Genomic DNA, 27,223 nt, shown 5'->3' with positions numbered 1-27,223 from the left:
ATTTTCAAACTGATATTCTGTATTGCATATAGGTTTGTTTTTACAAAACTAAGACTTGCAAGAGAGTAACGACAAATTTTTTCTGCGCTTTGAAAACTACACATTTTTTTCAATGTATATCCATGGTAAAACTAGAACGCCGGAGACCCAAATATTCGACACATTTCACTATATGGCCTAAATGTGAAACCTGTCAGTGTCTTAGCTTAAGCCTTTTTGCAAGTTCATGAGAACGCTCCACAAAAAATGAGCCAGTCCTGTGATAAAAACTCATAAACAACAGCATGTCTCTTGAACAGAAGCGTTATGGCTAAATCCGAATAGAGCATTATTGTGAGAATGGAAGACACTATCGATGATAATTTATTCAAACTTGTCGATAGATTGGTAAGGATCCACGGCAACACTTTACGATGTTTTTCTGCCAGCATTTGGTCTCAAGCATTTGAGATTGGAAGCACCCCGTTGAAGTAAATTTTTTACCTAATAATGAAAGATAAACAATCAACTCTTTAATCCCGCTGACCACAAACCCAAGTCAGTCTAATCCAAGCGCTTAGGTAAGAATCCGTTTCTCTCCTATGGAACACCACACCACTCTACTTGTTTACACAGAACTGAATTATGCTCAGATTGTTGTTGCTGCTACCTTGCGAAACAGGTAGCTAATTGAAACATCGAGTCCAGGTCCCTGAACAACTTGACAGGTGTGCAATTGCAAAATTTGTTGTTGACTGATGCCTACCCAGGTATCCACCTCATTGTCATTCAAAAACAAGAATGCATGGTAGTCAATGTTAATTTCTGGTTCTTCTTGTTCCCCTTTTTCTGTTGCAGGAAATCCGCTCACTGTGTCAGTGGTTTGCGCGCATGTGTATCTGTGTTTACGGTGAGCAGTTCTCACGGACTCAGCATTATAGTTCGCCGTGCAAACTCACTCGTCAATTCTGATGGATAAACACTATGTGCTTTCCCTTTTTACGATGCATGTTTTCATCCTTCTTTGACTGGATTTTAACCGCTTTTTACGGTTAATAACGTAAGGTGTGATCTTGAGGGTTCCGCGCAATAAGGTAGCTTGTTCAAATAGTCTATTATTCTCAAAAAAAAAACAGAAAATGTTGCTTCCAAAGTAGTCAGTCTGAAGCAGCTGTCCAGTCCCGCCGTTTCGAAGAGAATTCGCATAATTTCAAAGAAGTGGCAACGAAGGTTGGTCACTGACAACGCAAAGCAGAGTTCTTGAGAAGAAAAGAGTATTTTTCTTTTAACATGTAATCTCGAAACCCAGTTGCGAAGTTCGCGTTTATGAGTTTGCATATGACTCAGCTAGTACGATGACAACGAATGTGAGTGAATAACAGCCATTTAACTAGCCTAAGCATTGAGTTCAACAAATATTGCACCATTTGCATAAAAATATGCCGCTTGTAGGTGAGCTACAACAGAAAGAACCTAGCCTGATACTGCATGCTGACACTTAGCAGTAAATCCGAATAAAAACCTGATCCTTGTTCTNGTTCCGCGCAATAAGGTAGCTTGTTCAAATAGTCTATTATTCAAAAAAAAAACAGAAAATGTTGCTTCCAAAGTAGTCAGTCTGAAGCAACTGTCCAGTCCCGCCGTTTCGAAGAGAATTCGCATAATTTCAAAGAAGTGGCAACGAAGGTTGGTCACTGACAACGCAAAGCAGAGTTCTTGAGAAGAAAAGAGTATTTTTCTTTTAACATGTAATCTCGAAACCCAGTTGCGAAGTTCGCGTTTATGAGTTTGCATATGACTCAGCTAGTACGATGACAACGAATGTGAGTGAATAACAGCCATTTAACTAGCCTAAGCATTGAGTTCAACAAATATTGCACCATTTGCATAAAAATATGCCGCTTGTAGGTGAGCTACAACAGAAAGAACCTAGCCTGATACTGCATGCTGACACTTAGCAGTAAATCCGAATAAAAACCTGATCCTTGTTCTGTTGGTCTTTTTCAGGAATTCAGCAGGGAGATTGATTCAATTCTAATTTCCCCAAGACTGAACTAGTTGCACAAAATTTATGCGCACTTGGTCACTCGGAAACGATTGATAACATAAACCCATAACTGGGGCACCTTGTGATGTGGTTAGCACCTTTGATTTTGATGACCTTTAAGGGGACTGATTATGTCCAAAACTTATCAAATTGCAATGATGGCCGGTCTGAAATCGGATTTAAAACAGATTTAAACGCGTTAAAACTTACTGGCACATCCAGTAGTGTGGTTCTACGCAAGGCCGTGATTTTTTAAAATGGGGCGTACTCAGAGCCGAGTGTTGAGAAGCCAGATCAGGTAATCTAACAAAAGCTATGCTAACCCAAAAGTACGTGTCATGATAGAGCTGTCTTACTTCCAGTAGGGTTAGGCCCTTAAAACTGTCTTCTAGAGAAATCCGCCTGTAAACACTGTCCCAGTTGGCTAATATCAGTGGATCATATCAGTTTGACTAAGGTGCTAAGCAAAAATGTCTTGAGGCGACCGCGCAATCCGTTCAGCTGAAATCATTCGGTACTTATCAAGGAAGCATTGCGTTGGAAGCATGCGTCTTAACTGCAGGATTCGGCATACCATTTATTGTATAAATGCGTTAGCAGGTTTAAGATGTGTTCCAGGGGTGCTGAATGTTTGTTACAGGGCTGTCTCACCCCAACCCTGGTGAGACTGTGTAGACTCATTATGCGCTCATATGGTTGACCTTATCAGGATTCGTCCACAGCCCCATTCTTTGGAAATTGACCAGAGTTTGAGGAGATTTCGTAATCAGTTCAGTTTCCATTCTGTCAGTGAGGTCAGCCTACGCTGAGAATCCGAGGATCATTGTATAGCTGGAATCACTAGTGGTGCACACCTCAAGGTATTCAGAGTTTCGAACAAATGGCCTTTCGGCCGGTGGTTGAAAACTTGATCGTTCGGTGACCAGCGGCTAAAAACTAGTGCTATGTCAGGGAGCCAGTCAGTACGCAAATATGTGATGTGCTATGGTTGAGGAAAGAGAACTAGTATTCTGCTCAAGTGACAGCTGTTCAGCCTCTCGTACCAAAACGTTTGAGTTTTCAGCCACTAGCTGGAATGTCGCAGGTTTGAAAACTGTCTCGAATTTTGTGACGCACGGATAAGGCTGTCCAATATGGATGAAACAGCTGTTCCCTACTTTTTTGTCTTCTTAGCACATGCTTCATTGACGAGAAATAGTAAATGAATTCTTTTAGAAATCTTCAAAATTGCTTTTCTATTTGCTGAAAATAGCATTGTTAGAATCCCAGATTATTTTTAGTTTTGTTAAACAGCTCCATATTTCTCGACGTGTTTGGAATGGGCCATCAACTGAAGGTATAATAGTACCAGATTGCATAGGAGGAGGCGGACTTTTCATATTGGCCTGTCCTACACGTCATTTGTTAATAAACGTTTCTGGTGTAAGCAGGCACTGTCTGTTGTTTTCCTAAACACCCTCCTAATACTTAGCAGGACCGACTCTTATATGTTGTTTCCCTTCCATCAAATCTTGGTGTCCCTAATGTGAAGTGTCAGTGGCTTGTAATACTATCTAGCACTTAATCGTGGTGTCAACATTAGGTGACTAATAACCAAACACCTTAAGTAATCTATTGTTTTCATCTACTCAGAAGAAATGATGATGCATCCACACCCGTCATCACTTTTGGGTTTTTTGGTTAGGATGTAAAGTGTTCCTTATGCTAAGGTTTTTACACTAAAAACATTAGAATGTTTCTCCTTAAAATACGGCTTACTTTTAATCTTTTGTTGTCTAGACAAAAAAACTTGTCCACAACAATGTTTAGAAAAACAAGGCACATAATATGCGCCTACTTTAGTCAAATTATACCCCATCCAAATCGGCCCAAAAGAATACCGAATTTAACACCGCGAAGATCTTTGAGTCGTGCATAAAACATCAATATCCTGGAAAACTTTCAGAAAATCAGTCAAAGAGCTGAATGTCATACACGGTTCACTAAGTGAGTTACTTGATCGTGGCTACTGGACGCACAAAACATTTGCTAACGGAGCAGTAAAAACTGCGGAAATTGGGTATATTTATCAAGGAGCTGTGAGAACAAACTGAGCAGCGGGTAAAAACCAAGTGCCCACATTTCATTTTCCTGCACAATAAAATAGGCTGCTGTTCATCTTCTGTTGGTTATTCCACCCACATGTCTTCATTTTATAAGCTCATTGTCGGTATCAAGAGACGCTTGGGTTGGGGAACAACAAGTCGGCCGTAAAAGGTGACGAAATACGCAATACGGTACGGTGACGTATGCGGATCTACGACTAAAGGCGGTTACGAAGGAAATTATAGCGGAATGATAGCTGGAAGATAGCGGAATAAAGGACGGAAAAATTACCGGACCTTGAGATGGTACCGTACCCAAGTAATTAACTTTGATTACAAGCTGATGGCTAAATTCTTCTATAGTGTCGTGAGCATCACAAGAAAAAACTTCAGATTGTCCAACTAGGCGGCTATGGATCTACTAGGTTATTCCAATTGAAAGCTCACGAGTTTCTTTCATTAACCACCCGGTTTTCAGACGCTCCGTCTGTACAAAAGCAGTATAAATGAATAATGAAGCCTCCGTGACTTTACAGGTTGGTGGAGACATTGAGAGCATGTGGTGGTAAATATTTGGATAGACTAAACTACGTTGGTTGGGAACTGAAAGAAATATCGGGCTTTTGTCGTAAATTAATGAAACGAGGGGTTTTTAAGCAAATTTTGAATTTGCTTAGGAGAAGTCTTTCAGTTGTGAAGCGTGAACTCAAAATGTAGTCAGCTAAATCGAAAAGGCAGCGTGATTGAACGGATTCACAGCGCTTTAAGCAACTCAGAAGCTCTTACTCTATGGTGAACAAACAAACGCCAACGTGGTGAACATGTGTAAGCAGAAATGCAGGTTCTCAAAAGAAATAGGTCATATCTAGGCTAAGACGGAAGTCGCATGTAGGCATTTGCAGAGGGAGCACGAATAAGCGCTTTGACTAGAACAAAACAGAGATTATTTAAAAGTACTGATAACAAGACGAGGGTTGATAAGAAGTCGATTAAGTGATCGAGCGGAAAAAATGTTTCAATTTTTATCCAGTTACATATCATCGGTGTATGAAGAGAGAAACAAAAGAGCCAAGCCAGCAAACTTACGATGAAGCACCAAAGGCTGATATACAAATGACGATGGAACCTCTTCGGGGGGAGGTGTGTAACCTACCTCGCTAAGGAAAACCCTTAATTGAGAATGTAGGAAACTGACCCTCAGATTTGCAAAAGGTACCAACTTGAACCAGGGTCACGTCGATGACAGAAATGCTGTTGAAACCAAGCTGCAATGGGATATGCGGAGGATCCTGTTACCCTAGAAAAATTGGCAAATGCAGCTAAATATTGGTCATTTCAGGATAAGCTGTGGAACAGTTCATTAGGTGCTTCGGTTATTCTATCTGTTAATCTTCTATCACTCGTCATCCCAGCTGTTGCGGTTGATGCAGTGGCTTCAGGAATCCAAAGCACTAAAGAAAGTTTACAACAATCTTTGGGCCCCCTATTTTTTTCTTTCGGGGTGTTTTGTTCATGAAGAGCGTTTCTAGAATTCTGTTCCACAAACGCCGCTTTTGTTTCTGGAAGAATTATAATTCCGTCGGTTGTTTCAGATCCTAATTTTTACACCATCTGAATGGCGCGTGGTTAAGGCATTTCTTTACCAAAGTTACCTAGTCAACTGGATAGACAAAAACCTAAAGAGGCTAACATAGAAACAAAAAGTATGGTACTATCTACTGTCTCAGTGAATGAAAAAAACCGATCCCATATGGTCAGTAATGCATCAATTCGTATTCGTTTGTTCGAAACTCAGAATCCATAATGAATAGTACTCTTCTTCAGTAAAGCTCAATGTAACTTACGGTTTAATTAAGCAACATCTGGAGCACCCACTTCACTATACCAGACGCCTTCGGCTTATCGCCTCCGCTTTTGCCGTAGGAGACCCACCTTTACCTAGGCTAAAATCTCTGCAAAACACACGAAAGGTGCAATCAAACCAAAACAAGATGAGAGGTACTGATCAACAGAAAACCCATCCAATTTTGAGTGAGTTGCGTTTGGGTGAATTATCTAGGAGGTGGTCCGGGGGAACTGGAATTCGAACTGTCAAGAGTCCCGAAAAATGGGAGCTCAACAATGTATGGCAAAACTTCAGAAGCTGCTGTTCTCGGGAAGAGGTCCAGAAATTCGCAAAGCATGAAGCAAAGTGGGACAACGTCACTGTACTTCTGATCAAGAATGACTACGAAATGGGTTGTTATCCAATAGAAAAGATTGCAGTACGCGCCAGATTTCAGGAGATCAAGGGCGACTCAAAAAGTGGTTACAACTTGACTTATATTCACATACATCCTTGTACGATGAATCGAGTAGGTGTTCAGTGTGTTATCTTCGACAAATCGCAGATAGAACCATCACGCATGCTACGATAGCTATTTAACTAAAGGTGTTTGGAGGATTTTGCTGCGATCAGTTTGGGACAGCACTACCGGTTTATCAATCGAACATTGGAGGAACATTCGGGTTTATTTGGTCTTTCGGCAAGCTGCAACAGTTTATATAAACACAAGGCGAAAACTCTCTTAGGTTTGGTTTGATGACGGCGTTCACCAGCTTAGTTGTAAATTTCAGCTTTGTTTTTCCGGAACTTCTACTAAAAGGGTGCATGTAACGCCGTTTGTTCCGTTTCATTTAGCAGTGCTTTTGAGGATGACTGCATTTAGACGCTGGGTTGCGGTTCCGAGTTCAGGATGACCGAAAAGTCACAAGGCGTCGCAGAATTAACGCACCACTTATTTGTTGACGGCATAGTAAAGATTTTGTATTTAAGCACGTGAAATGTTTTGGAATGTGTTCAATATCTTTTGAACGGCAAGCTGGTCTCAGCTACCGACATGTGTGACCACATCTGAAGACGAGTGACAGATGATACAGGCGGGAAAGATCGGTTTGTCACAACTGACTTACTTTGAAGTTGCCCGTTCAAGTGAAATATATCATCCATTACTACACAACAAAGTTATTGCATTCTATGTTTTTGAAAAGGGTCAGACCCACAGTAATGAATTTGTGGTGATATTTCAAAGGGCAGTTGGCAGAAAAAGGTTCAGAGAATGGCTCAAAGAACATCCAGACTGTTGTTTGATGGTTGTTCTCAATTCAACTATCACAAAAGACTCTTTATCTGAACCTTCAACTGAATGTTTTTCCACTTTCGGGTAGTTTTTTAAAGGTTTACATACTTCAGATCTCAAGAAAGGAAGAAGTTGACTGTTCACAAGATAACAAAAATGCAAATAATCTCGAAATTACTTTTGAGGCAGTGTGTGAGTGTGTGATGTTGCACGACGTTATCATCGGGAAAGTACAAACTGCTTTTGAAACCAAACATTCTGGTTAAGCGACGCTATGAGGAGAAAGTGAATACTAATATGGACCGGACTGTTTTATTGAAGCCTCTGAGATTACAGCTTGTTATGCGTTGGTTAAGATTATCCACAAGTAGACTTTGTTCCTCTTGTCAATTTTGTACCATACATTGAACAAACAGAAGTTTACGTACGATAGGTGAACACTCATTCGCTATAAGACTGTACAAAGACGAATGCCACTGGATGAGGAAACTGCGCTTATTTTTTAGCAAGTAACTTACTATGGGAGCGCAATACAGGTAAATAATCTCAGTGTGATTTGTTATTCATATACCTACACACAAGGCAGTGGTGAAAAACGGAAGACAGATGGCTACATCAGATGAACATCTTATGACTCGGCAGTCTGAATCTCCTCAACCGAAAGCATACATCAGGTGGGTGTTTTGTCAGCGGAAAGCATTGGATCTGTGCCACAGGAAAGAAAATTAGACGCGCCTAGTGTACCTTTAAAGAGTGCGACAGGTTACAAAGACATTCATCCGTTGAAATGCAAACGTTACCAGGTAAGACGAAAATAAAAACATGACGAAGAAGTGAAATATGTAAAGTTCCTTGTGCGTCCTAACTGCGGATGCTTGCGGCAGGAGTGTGGTACCAGCCGTAGTTCTGGCTTCATTGTCACATACCCACACAGCAGAGGACCGCTTTGATCTAACATGACATTTTTATATGCACTAAACTGCATTCCTGCTCTGTAAACATTTTTGACATTTTTACTTACATCGCCCCAAACACAGTTCTACATTTTTCTATTTTATATATGTCATCTTGACAAAAACACGCTCTCCCATAGGCCACTTTGTTAAAACGTGTAGCGAAAAAATAACCATAGTGTATACACAGAATTTATAGGATGAAACAGTCCGTCCCATTAAATTAGATAACACTACAAATACACTCACTTGCATATTATTCTGGTTTTGACGAGAGATTTACCTGGAACCAGTTGAATCTCTCGTTTGTGATTTTTTCAGGCGACTCAATGTGCTGCACTGGGCAGCCTCATGTTTCAGTTGGTACGATATTCAAGATATCACGACACATCGTATAAAAGAATACACTACTAATACACTACACACAGAGCTGTCGAAAAATTTTCGGGTGGGCTGTCGAAGAGTTTTCGGCAGCTTTATGCATAGCACATTACGTCTATAGACATTAATATGTTTGTTGAACAACCCCACAGGATTTGGTGTCTGGGAAACAGATAAAAGTAGGTTTATTTCTCAAGGCCGGATTTGAAACAAAAGATATATTGTGCAATAAACCATAAAATAGTTCAATATATGGCACCCAACAACTGTTCTTGCTTATGACTGGCCACACATAACCCCCTAACCCACGGGCAGTATTCTACAGGGGTAATATTCTTGTTTGTCTAGTAAGTAGGTAAACTGATGGCAAGAATGAGCGGCACGAAGGAATAGCAGAAAAGTCTAAAATGTGTTTGAAAAATTAGACTGGTATGTTCGGATATACCAAGATATTCATGTTAGCTCTCGGCTAATTCAACCAAATACTTTCATTAAACCTAATAACCTCAGTAACTTCAAGACGCTTTTGTCTGGTTGATCAGTCTGTGTAGTTTACAGCTCCTGACTAGCGACGTGAGAAATAAAGGAACCAGTCAGTCACCCATGGTGATATTTTCTGAACATTAAACTTGGCTGTAATTAATTTATCAGAAAAAGGTTTGTTCTGCGCGGCAGTGGCCCTGGAACCACTCAAATGAATGCTTGCCCAAATCAAACTTCACTGAACCCCCCAGATGTGTTTTCCGAGCAAGCGACATATAACTACTGGCGAACCAGGCCAATGATCCGCATGGTGATCACTCAACAAGACCACCTGCATTACTCGTGGAGGCTCACAAATATCTACTTCGCCAATGGTCGCATTATAATTTCATCCGTCTCACGCCCGTTTCAGATCATAAACACTATTGTGCCACCAACCGAACAGGGCTATCTGTTAGTTAGAATGGGTTACGAATGACGGATTAAGATCAAATATACTTTGTTGGGGTCCCGGGTTCCCTCCTGCTTAATCTCCACAGTTTTCTCACAAGGAGTATTTGCAGTGAGTTCACGAGTGAACTCGGAGACCATTAAATCAGAAAATTCGATATGGAATACGAACACACGTATTCACCACTGCGGATATCAATTAAAGTTATGATAACATCCATTTTCAGCGTCGATACACACCAAGCATTCTTTGTGATGTTAATACCTTACGTTACGCCGTTGGCCAAAGAATAAGCATTCATTGAAGCGAATTGATACTTGCACGACTTCAAGAGGTGACAAACCATTTTTGAACAAGTTATTAATGGGCAGTTTTGATTCCGTCACAGGTGGTTTTGGCGGTCATGAAGTTGTTAGAGAAAACTTTGCTCCGACACGCCACTATCTTCCAAAAATGATCCTGAGTGGAGCAGATTTGGTCAGCGAAGCAATACATGCAAAACTGTTGTCACGAATCAAGAACAGGTTATCACTGTTTGTCAAACAACGCCATCTGTTTTAGTCATGCAGTGCAGTTCATACCAAGTTCTGATATAACAATGATGTTTCCACGGACTTTGCCCCAACAGTGCGATATTTGACTGTTCGTATAAAACCGATTCCAGTTTTAGTAAGGTTTTATTGTAATTTGAATTCTGAACTGTAATTTGTGGCCAAATTCCAAATATCTGAAAAAATCTAGGTGAACCCCTTCCCATGCTAACTTGATCTAAGCAAATAAGGACGAAAAAACTCAGGGACAAATGTTTCCTAAGGAAAAAAACTATTAGCCCCACGTTGCTAGGGTTATCACCCTGGATAAGATAACGTAAGAATACTAATCGCATATTGAGATAGAGTCTGTCTGATAATGTCTGTACGCATTAAACGGCGAATCAGCGTTAAAATATCCGAAGAAAATGCTAGGGGCTATGTGAGGTTTTCCGGTCGGAGAAAACGATATAAACATCTACGTGATACGCAACAACACACCAAATGAAGTGTCATACTTGTTGATTCCTTTCTTCTATTTTTTGTATTGTACAACGCGATTCCCCCATTTTTGTTATTTTGGTCTTTCTTTGACCTTGTCATCGGACGTGCTGTTTAAGTTCACACGTGGTTTCGCTAGCTTGTAAACACGTGGCTCCGAGTCGGCGTGGACTTTGGGACCCGTTAAGAATTAGCAGTTCCTAAACCGGTGTATAGAAGCCGGCATAGTCCCACGATTTGAGGTTTGTAAAGCTTTATCATTTTATTATTGTACTTACAGTACCGCATTTGTAGATAAACCTCCATTTGAAAGAATTGGCTTTTGGGGTTTTGCGCGTAACTCGATGTGGTTCAACAGATTGCTGGAATCAATCTATAATGCTTGAGTCTGGATGTTGGTGTCCTTTGAAAATGGATTAAGCAACGAGATAAAAGCCCGTTTTGAACTTTTAGTCAGGTTGGTCAGCACGTAACTACTTCTGAAGACCGATTGGACCATTTAGAACAGTTTATGAATGCGCATTATCAATAGCCGCTTACTCATGTCTGTCACAAAAACGAAGACATTTAAATATGAGCCTTTTGGGGATATTATTCTTTGCGTCACTAAAACGCTCTAAAATAGCGCCGTACAAGCAGAAGAGATTGTCGACAACTTGTCCGAACTACTCTTGAACGAATCAGAATTGCCTAGCATCACTGGAAAAAGAAGCTGAAATTCAAAGGCTGACGTTTAATTAAGGTGCCTGAAGGTCATCTTCAAAATCGCCAAAGTCGACTACTCAATCCTGAAACCTGAGACAGAGCCTTGCTTTGTACAAGTGGAACACTTGGAATACAAATGTCAAATATCTGATGCTGGCTAGAAAAATTTACTCCGTGTTTTTTTGCTTGAATGTGGTCGCTTTTGGAAGACGATGCAGAAAAGTTACAGTGCACCGACTGGTGTACTAAATTTAAATAAATTGTGCATGTTCGAAACGGACGCGTTATCTTTAAGTGTCTCCAGTCTTTTTAAGCCTTTTGAATGCTCTTCCTAAATAATTCGTTAAGCTTAGCTGATTGGGTACTCCAAGGCCATTTAGCAAGTGACATTCGAAACAAGTTATCCGAATGCAACCAAGTGTGTTATTCATATTTTTGCAACCAAGAAAACCAAATCACTACCTTATCATTTAAATCGTGTACCATGCGCACTTTTGGCAATGAATAGGTTGGCTTCTTCGTTTCTCGTTAGTCATCAGGCATGAATTTCAGCTTTTTCCCCGTCTAAGAATTTTATCGTGGCATTTACCTAGTGACAGACGGCTGAAAGCGAACGTACCTGGTCTTGGTTTATAACCATATTCAGAGGATGATAGGACTAGTGTGCAAAGACGCGAAGAATAATACACAAAACCTTGTTGTTTGTCAAAGTCCGGAATATGTTCACAGTATGCCAAAAGCCGAAGTCATACTTATGAATAAGGCGCTCTACCGGCGGTCGTGTCCGTGAGCAGAATTTAGGTGGCACGACAAACCCAAATGATATGAGATGGATTAGTTGTTTGTTTAACTAAAGGATATGATCGGCTTAGAGTATGCTAACAAGAAGGTTCATCTTGACAGCAATAATTCGTAGAGAGCGGGCGGATGAGCACGTGCTTTGTCACTGTCATCACTGCATGGAAATGTTTACAGAGAATTTATTTGCCCTCGTTTCATGTCCGATTTCTTCAAAGCAACTGCTTGTATGGTGCCTTTGTTCTCAAAGTTAACTTCAAACTTTATAACGCTGTTGAATCAGATGGTGCCTGAGTTGAATTCCCCCAGATTTTCTGCAAAAACAATCCCGATTTGAAGAAGGACGAACCGGCGCAGTTTCCATTCTAGCTAGAGAATATTAGAATTCAGTTGCATTAGGAAATCTGTCACACCTGTCACATTTCAAGCTGGCGGTAGCTAATTTCCGCCACCTGAAACTCAGTGTAAGTAAACTATCTGGGATCACAAAAGGATCACGCTAGTCACTTACATGGCATAAGTTTATTCATTGGTAAAACAAATGAAGTAGCACGGAAAATATTCCACCAACATCTATCCTAAGAGCTGTGTAAACCTGAAGCAACTGAATTGAAACCAGGTACGGTTCACTATTATAGTTCCTCGGTTGAAACACAATCTTTCTGGAAAAATTTCCACTTCTCGGCCGCACACCTCTGTGGGCATTGGCTTTGAAGAAAAACTAGTCAATATTTTCATTTCCTTCTGAAGTGAAAACATAAATATTTGCACAGTACACATTTTCTTCCGGCGATTTCCGGAATCCTAATGATTCATATTTATTCTCATCCCACGTTGTAGGATACGTTTCATTTCATCTGTTGTTAATCGCTCCCTCAGTAACGGAAGATACTGGTGGAAAGTTACGTTCCTCTCCAGCGTATAAATGCTACATTTGAGTTATTGAAAAATTTGTTCGTCCGGAAACACGATGCAAACGAAACATCCGTTCCAATTTCAAGCTGGATGTCACCATTGACGTTATTATCAAACCGCGTATGTAGATACTCCAAGATAGACGGGTTTGCCATTGTCTTCGAAAATTGGTCTAGCACACCTAATCCACAAGAATGATTAATTACTTACGTTTTTTTTGGATGGAATACGTGGCATTTTTTTTCATTGCTGTGGCTTTTTGGTGGCTTGTTCAAATCAATATCCGAGTGATTTGCATTTTAGATAGGGGCAAATAATTAAATACAATGAAAGGGACGATTTAATTTATGTTTATTTTTTTCCATAACAGCTGTATCGGTCACTGTAAGGATCGGAAAATATAAGTTAGAAAGTTTACTTGATCCGAGTGACTGTTCGGTTACGCATACCACTATTCTATGGTTAGGACTAATATTATGAATCCTACAAATATACCCAGGGCCTAAGCCTACCTGATGAATCCCAAGGAAGACAAAACTTTCGAAGAGTTTTCAGTAACCTTGAGAATAATTTCGTTTATGCATATATACTGTGATATCTCGAGTATTGTACCAACTGAAACATGAGCCGGCCTTTGTGCAGCACATTCAGTTGAAAATTCAGCTGAGCCTTCCGTGAAAACTAAATTGATTTGCAAATGAGTGTAGTTGTCGAAATCAGTCTAACTGGGGTTCAGGTAGAACACAAGGTTGACAGAAATTCGGACACCGTCCCTATTTGATTAGCCTCCAAGTATAGCTAGACTGGCCGTGGGTTTTCGAAGAGTTTTCAGAAACCTTGGAAGTAGTTTCCTTCATGATAATATTGTAATTGTGAAGAAAGACATCGTTTGACTTCGATACGAGCGGAAAAAGATATGACGACATAGAGAAGTAGAATTCAGAGTATTTTGCTTGGAAGAACTGCAGTAAATTCTTGGTTTTAGGACCGCCCATGAGGTTACATGTGAGGCACACTGCATTCACTCATTGGCACATAACCTGCACTATATTGTTCAAAACAAATCCATTATTCTAGCCTGCTTATATCACTTCTCATGAGCATGCGTCTTCTTTAAACCTTCACTATTGTCTCCTGTGAGATGGACTTCGGATTTACGTGCTGATATCCATCCACTGAGCTTATACCCACTGCAGTCATTGTGCAGTGGCTTGTCTTGAAATTTTAGCCAGTATGGGTAACAGACAACTTAAAAAGCATGATCTCAAACGCGTAGGCGTCCGTCACACTGAAAATCCATGCAACCGGAAAAATATTGTTCTCCACACGTCGGGACGCTCCCTTAAGATGGTTCGCCTCCCGGAAATGTAAAGCACTTTTAGTCATATTTTGCTGTCAATACATTGAAAACTACCTCATAGCCTCATTGTTCTGGTTTGAGTTGTCTCGAGACTTGGGTTGACTTCAGAACCACATGCATGTTAATCGTTCGCCATCGTTGAAAACCACTAAGTACACAAACATTTTTAGACTCTTACATATTAGCTGCAGTTTTGGGGTTTTGCGAGAGCCCTTACCAGAGGGAAACACTGAACTCGAGTTCCGCACTTATAAGAGCTCAGCAGCAGTGCATATCCAATGGCCGTGTCGGGATTTGAACCCCGGACATCTGACATGCGAGGCGAGCGTCTAACCACTACTCCACCAACGCACGTTGGACAGCGTCTAAACCTACTCCACCAACGCACGTTGGACACGTCTGAATCTTCACGCCTGAACAGACGAACGTGTTTTACAGACTCAGTAGCTTTTTACATATAGCTTTATCGCCCCCTCGCGTTTTATGGATAACAAGGAAGGTAAACCTTGAGTAGTGAAATAATTGATCGTCCTATATCAGGATGTGTGTTATTTGCCCCGTAACTCATTAAAAAGGGAAGATAATGTTGACAAGGGTACAACGGCATTCATCACCAAGCACAGTTATTTGCATGAAACTCAGAATACAGTCCTAAATGTTGACGATGAAATTTGTCCATTTGAATACATTATCCCTCACCCACCACTCACAATATAGGTTATACTAGTTGCATGGAAGTAATAAGCTCAACCATTAGACACGAAATAGTGTATGCTTCTCATCAGGCTAACGATTCCAAGAGTTGAATTGAAAGGTTGCTTAGTGCATTGTTGTAGTGGCTGTCACACACCCACCTCATGTGTCATATGTCCGAAGTTCAAAGCCCAGCATGGCTAAGCATGTGCACCACTGAGGAGCTGTAATAAGGAAGAAACTTGAGTACACTGCCTCCCTTTTCTAGTGTAGAGTCACCAGAATGAATACGCCAGGATTGCAAGACGATCTCCACACAATTATTCTCCGAAATTCTTATGAACTATGTGATTCCCGGAAGAAATGCCTTCGGATATCTGTCCCAACAAGGGAGAAACTTGCTCAAAAGAGATCTCAACCGATTATTCTTTGTTGAGTTTGTTCTTAAAACTTATATCACTACGCCGCGAACTTGATTGTCGACATAAATCTCTCCTGGAATCTGAATTACTGGCATCCTTAAAAGCACAGTTGTCACCATTCTAAATGACTTGGACCAATACTCGCGGAATACAATCTTTCGTACGCCAAATTGGTTTAAACGAGAGATTCAAATGAAATCCAACTGAGCCTCTGTATATGTTATCCTTCAACCGAATGTGCTGCACAAAGGTTATTTCATGCTTTATTTCGTACGATATTCGAGATATCGCACTACATTTTCTCCAAGGAACACAACTCAAATAATTTACCGACGAGCTTCAAATCCGGTGAATAGCCATCCGAAGGTTTACATCAGACTTACAAACAACATTTCGCCATGAAAATATGAAGCGATTTTTCTAATGTTGTACCAACTGGAACAAGATGTGCAGCACATTTACCCGAAAAATATCCCAAAGGAAGATTCAACCGGGATTCCATTTTATCACTCGTTTATTTATATTTTAATACCTTTCGTCTATCAAAGTTCAACCAATTCGGTATCAAACCAAGCAAAACGCTCACGTAGACTAGGGGACTATGCCTACCTGATGAGTACCAAAAATGGCAAAAGAGTCAAGGATATTGATGCACATTCGACTTTGAGTAGGTGTTTGCAGCAACAGTAAGTATTTATGCATAACTTGGCCCCAATTATAAAGCAATACCGAGGGATTTGAGCTTCAGAGAGGCTTTTGTGGACTAAATGCATTTGACAGTAGCAGAAATTCGTACAATCAGCCTCAGGCTGGTTTCGTTGTTGGTATTCTTGCCACGTGACAGTTTGTTACACTGAAAGGACGATCAACGGACAGACAGATAAATAGACAGGCTTCCCTACCTGTTTGCTTTAGATAAGGAAGCTGAAAGAATTTGCAGTGTTTTCGCTATTTTCTCGTCGACGAAAGTTTTCAAAAGTGTTCACTGTTTGCTGCGCACGATAGTTTGTGCCCCGTTGCTGCTGAAATAACTAATTCAGGTAGGTGAGTGTCAAAAAGGAAGAATCACGACGTTGTACTTTTAGATGCAACTGCTGCTCTTGGATCGCTATCACTAATTCGGGAAATATTTAGCCTGCAACTAGAGACGACTTTGGCTGAATTTCAGTGGAAATATTACTGATATACCATCATTTATTTTTGAAGAGCATGGTCACAGACATAAAAATTAATGCAGACGATTAACGAATCGGAACAGCAATTGGGTCAGGCTTGATGGAAGACGACGAAGTAGGTGCTTTCAACTCTTCGAAGACGGTGTATCCCAGGTAACTGAGACGTTTTCCGAGTTCCCTTGCAACCCGATTGAGACGAGCATAGCTGCAAGACTGCAAAATATGCACCAAACACTCCGGTTGGCCACAGTTTACACGACAGAAGATCGTCTGGCCATCTCGACCATGCCGAGCGCTTCTAACTCTCGTCCTGGGCAGGTTGTACCTGAGCTAGATACCGCGGATAAATATCTGAGGAATCACTCGTTCTGGAAATACTAGTCATCTTTTCGAGAGGGGAGAAGCGGCCAAATCTCGTAAATAGCGACCGTCAACGCTGTTGTGTAACCTATTGCTCCAAGCTACCATCCCCTTCCTTGGTGTTTACGCACGCACCATGTACTCGGATAGGAATGCTGAGGTCCAGAACAATCTTGCCAAATGCGGAACAAACGATCACATTGCGTAGCACTCAGCACTGGGTAGAAATGAACTTTTCCACACGCTCTCTCCTGTGCATTGAAATTGTTGCACTCAAACTTGGGATACCAAGTCCCCGTGTTGTTTACCGGCGTGCATGTAGCTCATCTGGGTGTCCTTCTGTAGACGTAGCCATCCATGAATAGATTGCCTGATGTAAATGTCCAAACATTTGAGTGTGTTTCGGGGATTTGGCCTAGCATGAGCGAATATATCAGCCTCGGTATCAAATAATTCGTTGTGATCCCCATTCTTTGACACGGCTTCGACGAGGCACACACCAACTTATCGAGCAGGTTGAGCAAGTGCTGTTAGTGGTTTAAGATCCCTTTCAGCCTGAAAGTAAAGTGGATGCCCAACTATGTTACTGTGTCTGTCAGACTCAGAGGAGTGATGAGTTCCTCGGCGAAGCGAAATGGTTCGACTGAGACTGCTGTCGCCCGATGTTTCCTGTCCGCGCAAACCACCATTACTTTCGTCTTTCGGGTGTCTATTTTCATGCTAGCTCTTCCCAACTCAACCGCAGCAGCTTCAAGCCTTTCTTTAAGGAGAGCCTAACTTTCTGCGCACACGACACAGTCGTCAGCAAAGCTGAAATTATCTACCAGAGTGTCATGGAACAGGTCTCCCAGTTTCTGCATCGACACTCTAAAAACCTCATCCACTGCCGTGATGATCAATAGTGAGGATAGTGTCAGTAAACCTCGGGGCTGAGAAAACCGCTACAGCCTTCACATGGGGCTCTGGGATGAATCTAACTAGAGGTAACGGTGCTCCAAACGGTGCTCAACAAATGCCAACCTGAGGTATGAAACGGTTGCTGAAGATTGATAAAGGGCATGTAACAGCGAGGTAGCTTCCAAACAACCGTCTCGATGTAGAAGTGCATACTGGAGTGAGGGCACTTGATCAGCAAGCACCTTATGAAAGCATCAGACTAGAATGGATGACACGGAATCGGTTTCAGTTGATCCGATGAACTCGGAGTTGGGACCTTTGAAACAGATGTGGGGTACAACCCCCAGATAATAAGAGTAAATTGAAATACTCGGCAAATTGGACGGCGGAGCATCTTGGGCGTGAGCTTGTTCAGATCTGGGAACAAGTTGCCTGTTATACGGATCCTACTCCCGAATTCCTCTTTTGTAATTAGCTCGATCAAGCTCCAATTGGATGGTATTACTATGCGATTTGAAGCGGCGAGCATATGTTTCCAGTGCTTCTCGGCGTTCGGAGGAAGGCCACATTTACCATTGTATAGATCCTTCATGACACATCAAGCACTTTGGTGGTATAAGGTCTGTATGGCGGCGTAGTTAACTCGGCGGATTTGCTTTCTACCGGCCGGCATCCGATGGGATAAATGACGATGGCGTCGGGATACGGCTTCTTAGGTGTGCGGAAATGTCCTGGAGGCTCGGATGTCCAAAGGCGATAGGACTTGCTTTGGGGTCATAATGCCAGACTCCAACCCTCGGGCAAATGTCAGAAGGTCAAAACCAGCAAGCGAACGGTTAGCATGGGATTCTGACCAGCAGGCCACTTTCTGACAGAGAGTTTGGTCCGGGTCACCAGACGATGATTCGTCCAAGTGTGGTTGCCAGTTAAGCACCCGTGACCTGGTTTTGATTCTGATAGCCGTTCGACCAGGAAAACATTGCTCCAATCTCGCAAACAGCGCGGTTTGCATGCCACAAGACGGATATAAAGTGTTAGGCAGGCGCAAGAGTGACTGTGACTCTTGTTGAGACCAGCGGACACCGGAATCCTTCACTCAGCCGAGCTTATCTGAATTATGTTGGGTATGGTGTGCGTGCTGGCGATTTTGACTCGGGCCAGTCTTTGCCGGGGAAAGGCGGGAACAATCAACGCAGTCCAATTGGGCAACCATTTTCGTACCAACACTTTCATTGTCGTGAACTGAATGGTGGGATACCAAGCCACCTTTCGATTTGCAGCACTTGCCACATTCCTCACACGTGAGCCCCGCGAGTCTCTCCTGTGTACTGGCTGGAACTTGTGAGGAGGCGCCAGATTATCCGTAGTCAATTATGTCGGAAGTTGCCAGCGCAATGCAAGTAAACATGGTGATTAGCCCCGTCTGGAGTTGCTGAACTCTTAGCTCATCCAGAATGACATCCAGCCTAACCAGTCGGCACCACGAGGAGATGGTCCAGCTACTACCAATAATACTACTACAATCATTACAATGCCAAAGAGCGATATATTCCGATATGAAGTTACCAAGGCTAAAAAGTTCACCTGATGATCAGATGAGCTTGGTTTTAACGTTAGCATGAGCGTTTATTTTTTTAAACGTTCTGAGAGTGAGTTGAATCAGTTGGATCGAGGCTAATTGGTACCGCCTCGAAGCCTAATTTCAAAGGATAAAATGAATCGTTCTTGCTATACATATAACGAAAGATAGTTGAGAGCCCACTACCGGGTTTTCCGTTCTCAAGCCAATCGATTATGCACCGTTATCGGGTTTCCACTTTACCTGCTTCTTACGTGAACACCAAATTTTATCTAGTTGCCAAAACTGAGGTTTCATAAACACAAGATTCAAATGGGCTCCATATAAATCGCTCGTTTGTCAGGTGCAAAGTTATTTGCAATGTGTAAACAATTTAAATTCCAGTGTGGATTTTTAATCTTGTAGCCATTCGCCAGGCGTGTGAATTTCTGGTGAAGAATGTTTGCTGCTCAATGAACTTCCAGGGTTACGACCAAGCCTGTAACATTGGAACTAAGAGCATGGTAATTGTCAGATTCTCCCCGACAAGTCTGGCAAAACTTGTGAACATCCAGCATTAGTCCTGTTGTCTTAACCAGTTTCTGCATAGAACATGAATCATATCTTGAGAATTTTTAAACTTTTGTTTGTAAGTTGTGGGCAAATTTTCAGTAACCAGGTCTAACTTCCTTACTAGAATATATAAGTCCTTTTGTTTTAAAACCATCATACGCATTTTATTCAGTGGAACTCCTTAAGTATGAATATATAAAATGTCTACTTTTTTCACTGTCGTAAAACATTCTCTAATTCTGGTGGTGGCGCAAATCTGGCGGCAAGAGGGTCTGAATGCCCATCATGGTACGGCATCCTCAGGCTGTTTCTAGTGATTTGGTTCTACGTGGTAGCGAAACGGGAGCGACATCAATTTGTTCCACGAAATACATACCAATTTTGTCTGTGGTTTACGTCTGTTTTTAAGAGCTCATAATTCGCTCAAGTCAGTCACATGGCACTGAATGTGTGGAAAGTGTTAAGGCCTATGATTATCAAGTGCAATGAGATACCCAGCAATCTTAGGTGGTATCAGAAGAAACAAAATACTTGGGGCAGCTGTCAGTTGATTTTTATAGGTCGTTGCTATGTGACTGTATTCTGCACAAGTGAAACTGCCAGGTTGTGCAAACCATTTATTTGATTTGTACACTTCAGATATAGACAACCTATTTTGTAACCGGAAGCCTTCAAAGTACCTGATTGTACATCAGGCGTGTGGAGCTGAAATTCAAAGTAATAATCTTTCAATAACGACTGTGGGTCCAAACTGATGGGTGGCATCTGAGGAGTATGACATTCACTGAAAGCTTTAAAGGACTGGACTCTTTTGAGGAATGTCTGCGCTGACAGTAATTTACGTTCTGCGAGCACCTTGTTTTCAAAGGAGCAAACTAAATCAAACTGCATGAGAAACAGCAGGATTCTGAACTTGGTGAATTATGCGCTGTTCAAAGAAGGACCATAAGATAATAGTGTAATATTTCCTATATGGGTAGAAAACAATGACTGAACAACAAGCGAAGTAACTGGGGTCTGAAATTAAAAAATCAATGCACCACATGCAGGGCAGCGTGTTTTAGAGAGCCCCCGCCACTACATAATTATACCTCTGTTCTACTACTGGCCCACCTGAATAGATCGTGAACAAAAGCCATAAGTAGGACAGTACCATGGGCCATACATGATGAGGGATATCCAGAGGCCTATATATTGCGAAGTTGATATGGGAAGGTAAAATCGAGTAGCTCCTATACATTTAAAAACCCTAAGGATATATGGTAGCTTAGGGATTATGCGGAGAACAGACTTCCAAAAAGGGGTGGGGTGTTATGTATTGGTGTACGGAACAGCTGATACAAGAACGGAAAAGAATGCGGGGAAAGAAGGACACTTATGGAGTGTGGTGAGGAAGTGATAAAAATTATAAGAGAAAGGCAACTGAAATCAGTGGCTTGAAAAATACACATGCTTCTACAGATGTACGTAGTTACGTGAAAACCAAGATGCGCGTGTTTGTTAAGGTTGGACCATGTGGGAATGGCTATTGGCGGTACTTCTGGGACCATGCTGTACGATCACACATCGCAAATGGAGTAGAATGTCGCGCAACGGGCGACTACCGTGTTACCTATCAAAATACTTCATCTCATGCTAAGTAAAGCAGAATGCACCTGCAAATATGTACGTCATTTAAGCTGTTTATCAGTCTGAGCGAGTCAATCAGATCTAATTTTATGGCTTTGGAGCAAACAACGTATAAGCCCTTTCATGTTTTATCAGAAAGAATTTGTGACTGAATGAAATTACATACCATTATCTTATCGTAACGCCAGAAGAACAACATTCGCGGCAACAAATGGATGAACTAATAAAATAATCACTGAAGGAAAATACTCTCAACCCCGCACTGCCGATTTGACTCTGATTAGTGATAAGATGTTTACAATCCAAATTCCAAGCCAGAACAACAAGCAAAACAGCATCCTATTCATACGTGTACGTAGCCTAGTTTTATGCTCACTCTTCTGGGTCTTGTTTCACCATGAAAAAAAAACAATATTTCCTATGAAACCTCTACTACATATCACTAGTAGTCCGGCGAAACGTAAACACAGTTACGGAGAGAGCGGAGAGGCGAGTCGTTTTTATGCATTCCAAATGGTTTGACGTTGTGACTGCAGCGGCATAGAAACATACAACTCCAGAGGAGACAAAGCTTGTCTCTTTTCTATCCAGTTAACGAATCGCAAACAATACGGTACTGGTAACTATACAGACAGATAAAACATGTTCCACAGACTGCTAGTGCCAATTTTCAGGAAAGGAAAAAGGATTTTAAGAAATTCACTAGAAAATGAAGATTTGGGCTGCAACCAGGTTGCATGTTTGGAGCTAGTTTCAAAATTGTGCGACAGTTCTACCTGAACTCCACTGTCACAATCGTGCCAGCCTTTCTTATGCAATCACTACTCATCAAAAAGGCTAGAACACGGGTTGATATGCTTTTAATATCACATTGGTAATTATATGCACTCAGTGGTAGATTTCAAAGCCAGACGTAGAATTATCGTCACTTTGTAGGCCGGAAAAGCATATTTCACATTTGCTGAGGCATCTAATTACTTTGCTGCCGCCAAAATCTTTCCATGTTGGAACATCACCCTGTGCACATCTATTTTTAAATTGATTAACCAGGCGGAAGTCAATGGATTCTATCAGTCTTGTTCGAAAAATTAGTGGCATGTGAAAGAAAGGTTATGGTGCCGTATGTTTAGATAGAGAAAATACGTTTAGAGATGAACCTTGGGAGATTGTTACGCGTTCCCTCGTAAACTATAACGCGCCATTCTTGCAATTCGTGCATGAATATTCTACTGATTTACTGTGCTTTGGATCACTGTATGCGAAAAAATACTTAATCCTCACTGTTTAAGCACACGCTAATGGAGAAAGTCTATCAAAAACGTTGACACATTGACCCTTTTTTATATCAAAACTGTCGAAAGAAATAAGTACGCTACGCTACACTGCGTTAAACTAGGTTTTTAGCAACCCAAACGACACTGACGCCACAAAACGTTGCTCCGAAAATAATACACTTTTAGCCTTTTTCATATCCATCACCATAGATAGGATGGAAGTGCCATTCAATAAAACGGCTTGACCTGAAAATACAAACTCAGGTCAAATGAATTAACTAGACGCCTTGAAATGAACTGGATGGGAATGCGTCGGGCGAAAGTCGAACGCCTGTTTAATGCATGTCAACACTTTGTTTGTGTTTTCTCACCAATTTTCGGTTTGATATCTTGATGTGCAGCTGCATCGGAGCACTGTGTTATGATATCCGCTCCTAGTATCCCGTGGTATTTTCCATGGATTGTGCAAGTTGCGTTGTGGCGCGAATAAACCTGGCATGTTGTTGAATATGGACTCATATAGACACATTAGGAGTGAAAAGAAACGTACATGGGTGAATTTCCACAGTTAGGAACTTTTCATCGATTTTCCAACAATTTATTCTTTGCCTTCTCTTCTTTTTCCTCATGGGTATTCACAAACCTCCAACTCATCAATTTTGCATGAGCTGTATTCGTTTACTTGGTGGAGTTTACTCTGTGGAAGACATGAGTGAATCCTTCACTGCTTTTTTACTAGATTGGGACTAGCATACTGACTGACAGCATAGACAATGAATGGTAGCGCCGCGACGGACAGGTCTTTATAAGCTTGACCATGTGAACATGTCCGCTTCAAATTTCACCTCATTTGCATAGGAAATAACTGCTAAGATTCTTCGGAGAACTTTTACATATTACTGAATATACCACTATAGTGAGCGTGGATATGAATGATTATACACTTTACATCAAATTTCAGCACGATCAATAGCCAATGGTCAAAGCATCCATTACCTGGATTCAAATTTGTTTCACTGAGCAAGGCCCAGTAGAACGGAATATTACCGAGTTCAAATGAGCAGCACAACAGTTGATCCTCGCTGCTGAGTGAAGTGTATGAGAGTTTCTGAAGTTGTTATGTAATTCGTGTAGCAGAATATCACGATTACTGTTCTAACCCAGTTACATTGTCCGCATAGAGGCAACTCGGGCCACATCAAACACTGACCTTATGTGACCTGCGTGCCATATTTTATGTTGAGCACTGTTTTTCCCGTAGTAGTAAAATATCGAAGAACACGAAATTCCTACTCCCATTTCAGGATTTCTGTTTAAAAGGACCGCTTTGATTGAAGGTCGTGTCAGGTGACCAAAGTTCATTCTCCGTGTTAACAATCTAAATTTCAAAATTTTTCCGGGGGCCCACTTCAGGGTGTGGATGGTTCATTAAAGTTTTCTTGAAGAAGCATCTCTCTGTTTAATCTATACCTCAAAAACCTGGAAATAATAACCGCCAAGGTATGGAATAATATGACAACAAACGGACAAGTAGATCAAGAACTTCGTTTAATTTCTCATGACAAAAGTTTCTTGTCCATTTGGCAGGCAGACAGTTGAAGAAACGCCTGAGACTCCGTGGGAGCTTAGTGAATTATGTGCGCAGTCGGAAGCTGTCTACCTTCACAGTCCAACTGTGCAACCTTTCGAGAATCCACTCCAACTGGCAGAGAAGTATTGGTTCGACAACTTATTTATGCTAGAACAAAAGCTAGTAATTCTGACTTCAACGTGAAGGCATGCGTTTATGGGGACCACGGCTTAACTAGTAAGTGAGAAGTACTTGACGTGCCTGGTGGTTAGCGAAATGCAAATTATACTGTGAACCAATTACATATTGAAAAATTCCCCAAAGGACATTTGTAAGACTGATTGACTGCTATGAAAAGGGGAATCAGGCGATTTCATTTGATTTCCACTCGAATGTAGGTTAAAGAACGTTTTAGAATTCTGGATGAACCATAATATCCACATGTGTAACGGTGATACTACTGATCGGGAGGCACGCGAGTAGTATTTGTTCGTAGAATTTCGCTTTGCGTCGACTGAAAAAAGGAATTCTGTTGCGGAATTCGTGGGGCCACTTTGTACCATTTGCTTGGATTTGACCGACGAATGAGTGGAGGCAACGAATCTCTAGGAAGACTCGTTCGGGAGAAGATCTGTGTCCAGTTTTTGTAACTAAGATGCAGATTAGTGTTTTGCATCCCTGTTCGATGGTCTGTAACCGGTCAGTTGGCATTTCCGAGTAAATAACTCCGCATCGAAGGCATTCTTCTTTTCACAGGTAGTTTGCATATGGGTGGTATCTTGTACTCTTTTAAACTAGTAACATAATCAGTTTCAGAATCAGGTTGTTATTTCTGTACTAAAGAACTATGTAAGCTCTAAGGTTAAGAAAAACTGTTTCGATAACTGTCACTGTAAATCGCAAGTATTATTATGGATAGGGACAGCAAGCAAAGCTTGTTTTCTGCGATTTTCGGCTTTAGTTGATACATCGCAATTTCATATCCAACTACACTTCGTTTTTTGGATCAACTCACTGATCAGATATGGAGGCTGTACAAATCTACACAATTGAGTGGGTCTTTGGGTTAAATTGATTACATCTGGAACATGTCGCTCGATTACTGACATTGGGGACTCCAGTTCCGGCGAGATGGTTTCAAATCCATGTATGAGAGTCTGCAAATCTTCTCATTTCCTTCACCTTAAAGACTGTGTGTGTCAGTGAAAAAAACGTGAGAAGCTCCTTTTTATACGTCCAAGTTGTGGGAATGAATAGTCGGTGCACCAGCGCATGTTTAGGAACAGCAGATGTTTCTTCTGAACACAGAGCTACGCATTTGCGCTCAACCTATAATAAACTCTGCAGTCAACAGTGTACTGAATCCTTTTGTAACCGATGCATTTGCACTCCGTATAGATACAGAAAGGCGCATTCTTTTTCTTGACATAAGTGCTTATACCTACTCGTGACGCGCTTGCATTCGAGGGCGAACTATTCTCGCCGCCACGTAAGGAAACCGCAGTGCGTTCACGTATTCGGACGTAAAAACACATTGTTGCGTGACCATAATATGATGCCGGACAAGGGATTACTAATAGGCATACACGTGAGCTTGTGACAAGGTATGGCGGTTTATTTGTCAAATACACATTTGCACACCAATCGGATTTTAGCGGCGAGCTGAAACTCATATTTTTGATATTCTTCATGGGAATGTGCCGCATAACGGCCATTTCACATTTCAGTTGGTACGATATTACAGATATCCCAATATACTTTCTTGAAATAAACTACTCTCAAGTTCGCTGAAAACTTTCCAGGAACCGAGCCTACCTGATGGGCCTTCAAGAAGGGCTAAACCAGTTGTGCAATTCAGTATTAGCCACAAGGAATTACCACAGTGAGTATGCCAACCCTCCCAATATTGCCTTTTTTGTTTTTCTTCATCAACTACTATCAGAAGAGCAACATCAAGAAAATTTAACTAGTTTTTTTCACCCGAAAGCGTCTATCTGTCGAAATTGAGTTGTAAGTAGAATATGTATTTACATCATGCTCTCTTGTGTTCTGGTTCAATGACCCTACTAGTCCGCACTAACAACAGAAGGCAAAGGAGTTGGAGGTCTGCCTGACTGTGTACAATGCACATTCTTGGTCTCCAAGCATCTGACATGCCAGTAGGCATGCTTATGTTACTAAACACGTACAGTCTAGTGGCAGGAGCACTGCTCAGCTAGGTGATGCGAACAAGCTATCCTATCCTCCCGCTTAGCATGAACAGGTGTTTGCGATGGTTTAGGGATGTCGTCCTTTGATTTTTTTCCAATAATTGACTGAAGGAAAGCGGCAAAGTGTGTTGAGGCATTGGGAAAGAATGCATACCGATGAATCTAGACAAGCCGTAGACAACCTTGTGGTTTTCACCAGAAAAGTTTGTGTACGACCAAAGTTGGTGAGTTTGGGTGACAAACCTCATATCTCACAAGGTTGATTGTAACTTTTAGGGCACATGAAACCGATGTTTTTAAACATCTTAATCATTCCCCTCACGGCCTTCATCTAGTATATGCTTTTGGAGGAAATAGCGTCTTGCAGAACATCAGTACGCTTATTTGCAACCGAGACTTATAATAGAAAATCGGTAGAGACCAGGAGCGAGCAAACAAAAACTGTTGCAAGTCATCAGGTGACGTAAAACACGATTTCATGATCACCAGTACCAGCACAGATTGACCGTTCATCATCGAAATGCTTCATTACATAACTTGACCTTCAACGTAACAT

The sequence above is a fragment of the Opisthorchis viverrini genome (assembly GCF_000715545.1).
Source record: "Opisthorchis viverrini unplaced genomic scaffold opera_v5_97, whole genome shotgun sequence".
In the NCBI taxonomy this organism is placed as follows: Eukaryota; Metazoa; Platyhelminthes; class Trematoda; order Opisthorchiida; family Opisthorchiidae; genus Opisthorchis; species Opisthorchis viverrini.
This window is presented reverse-complemented; position numbering follows the sequence as displayed.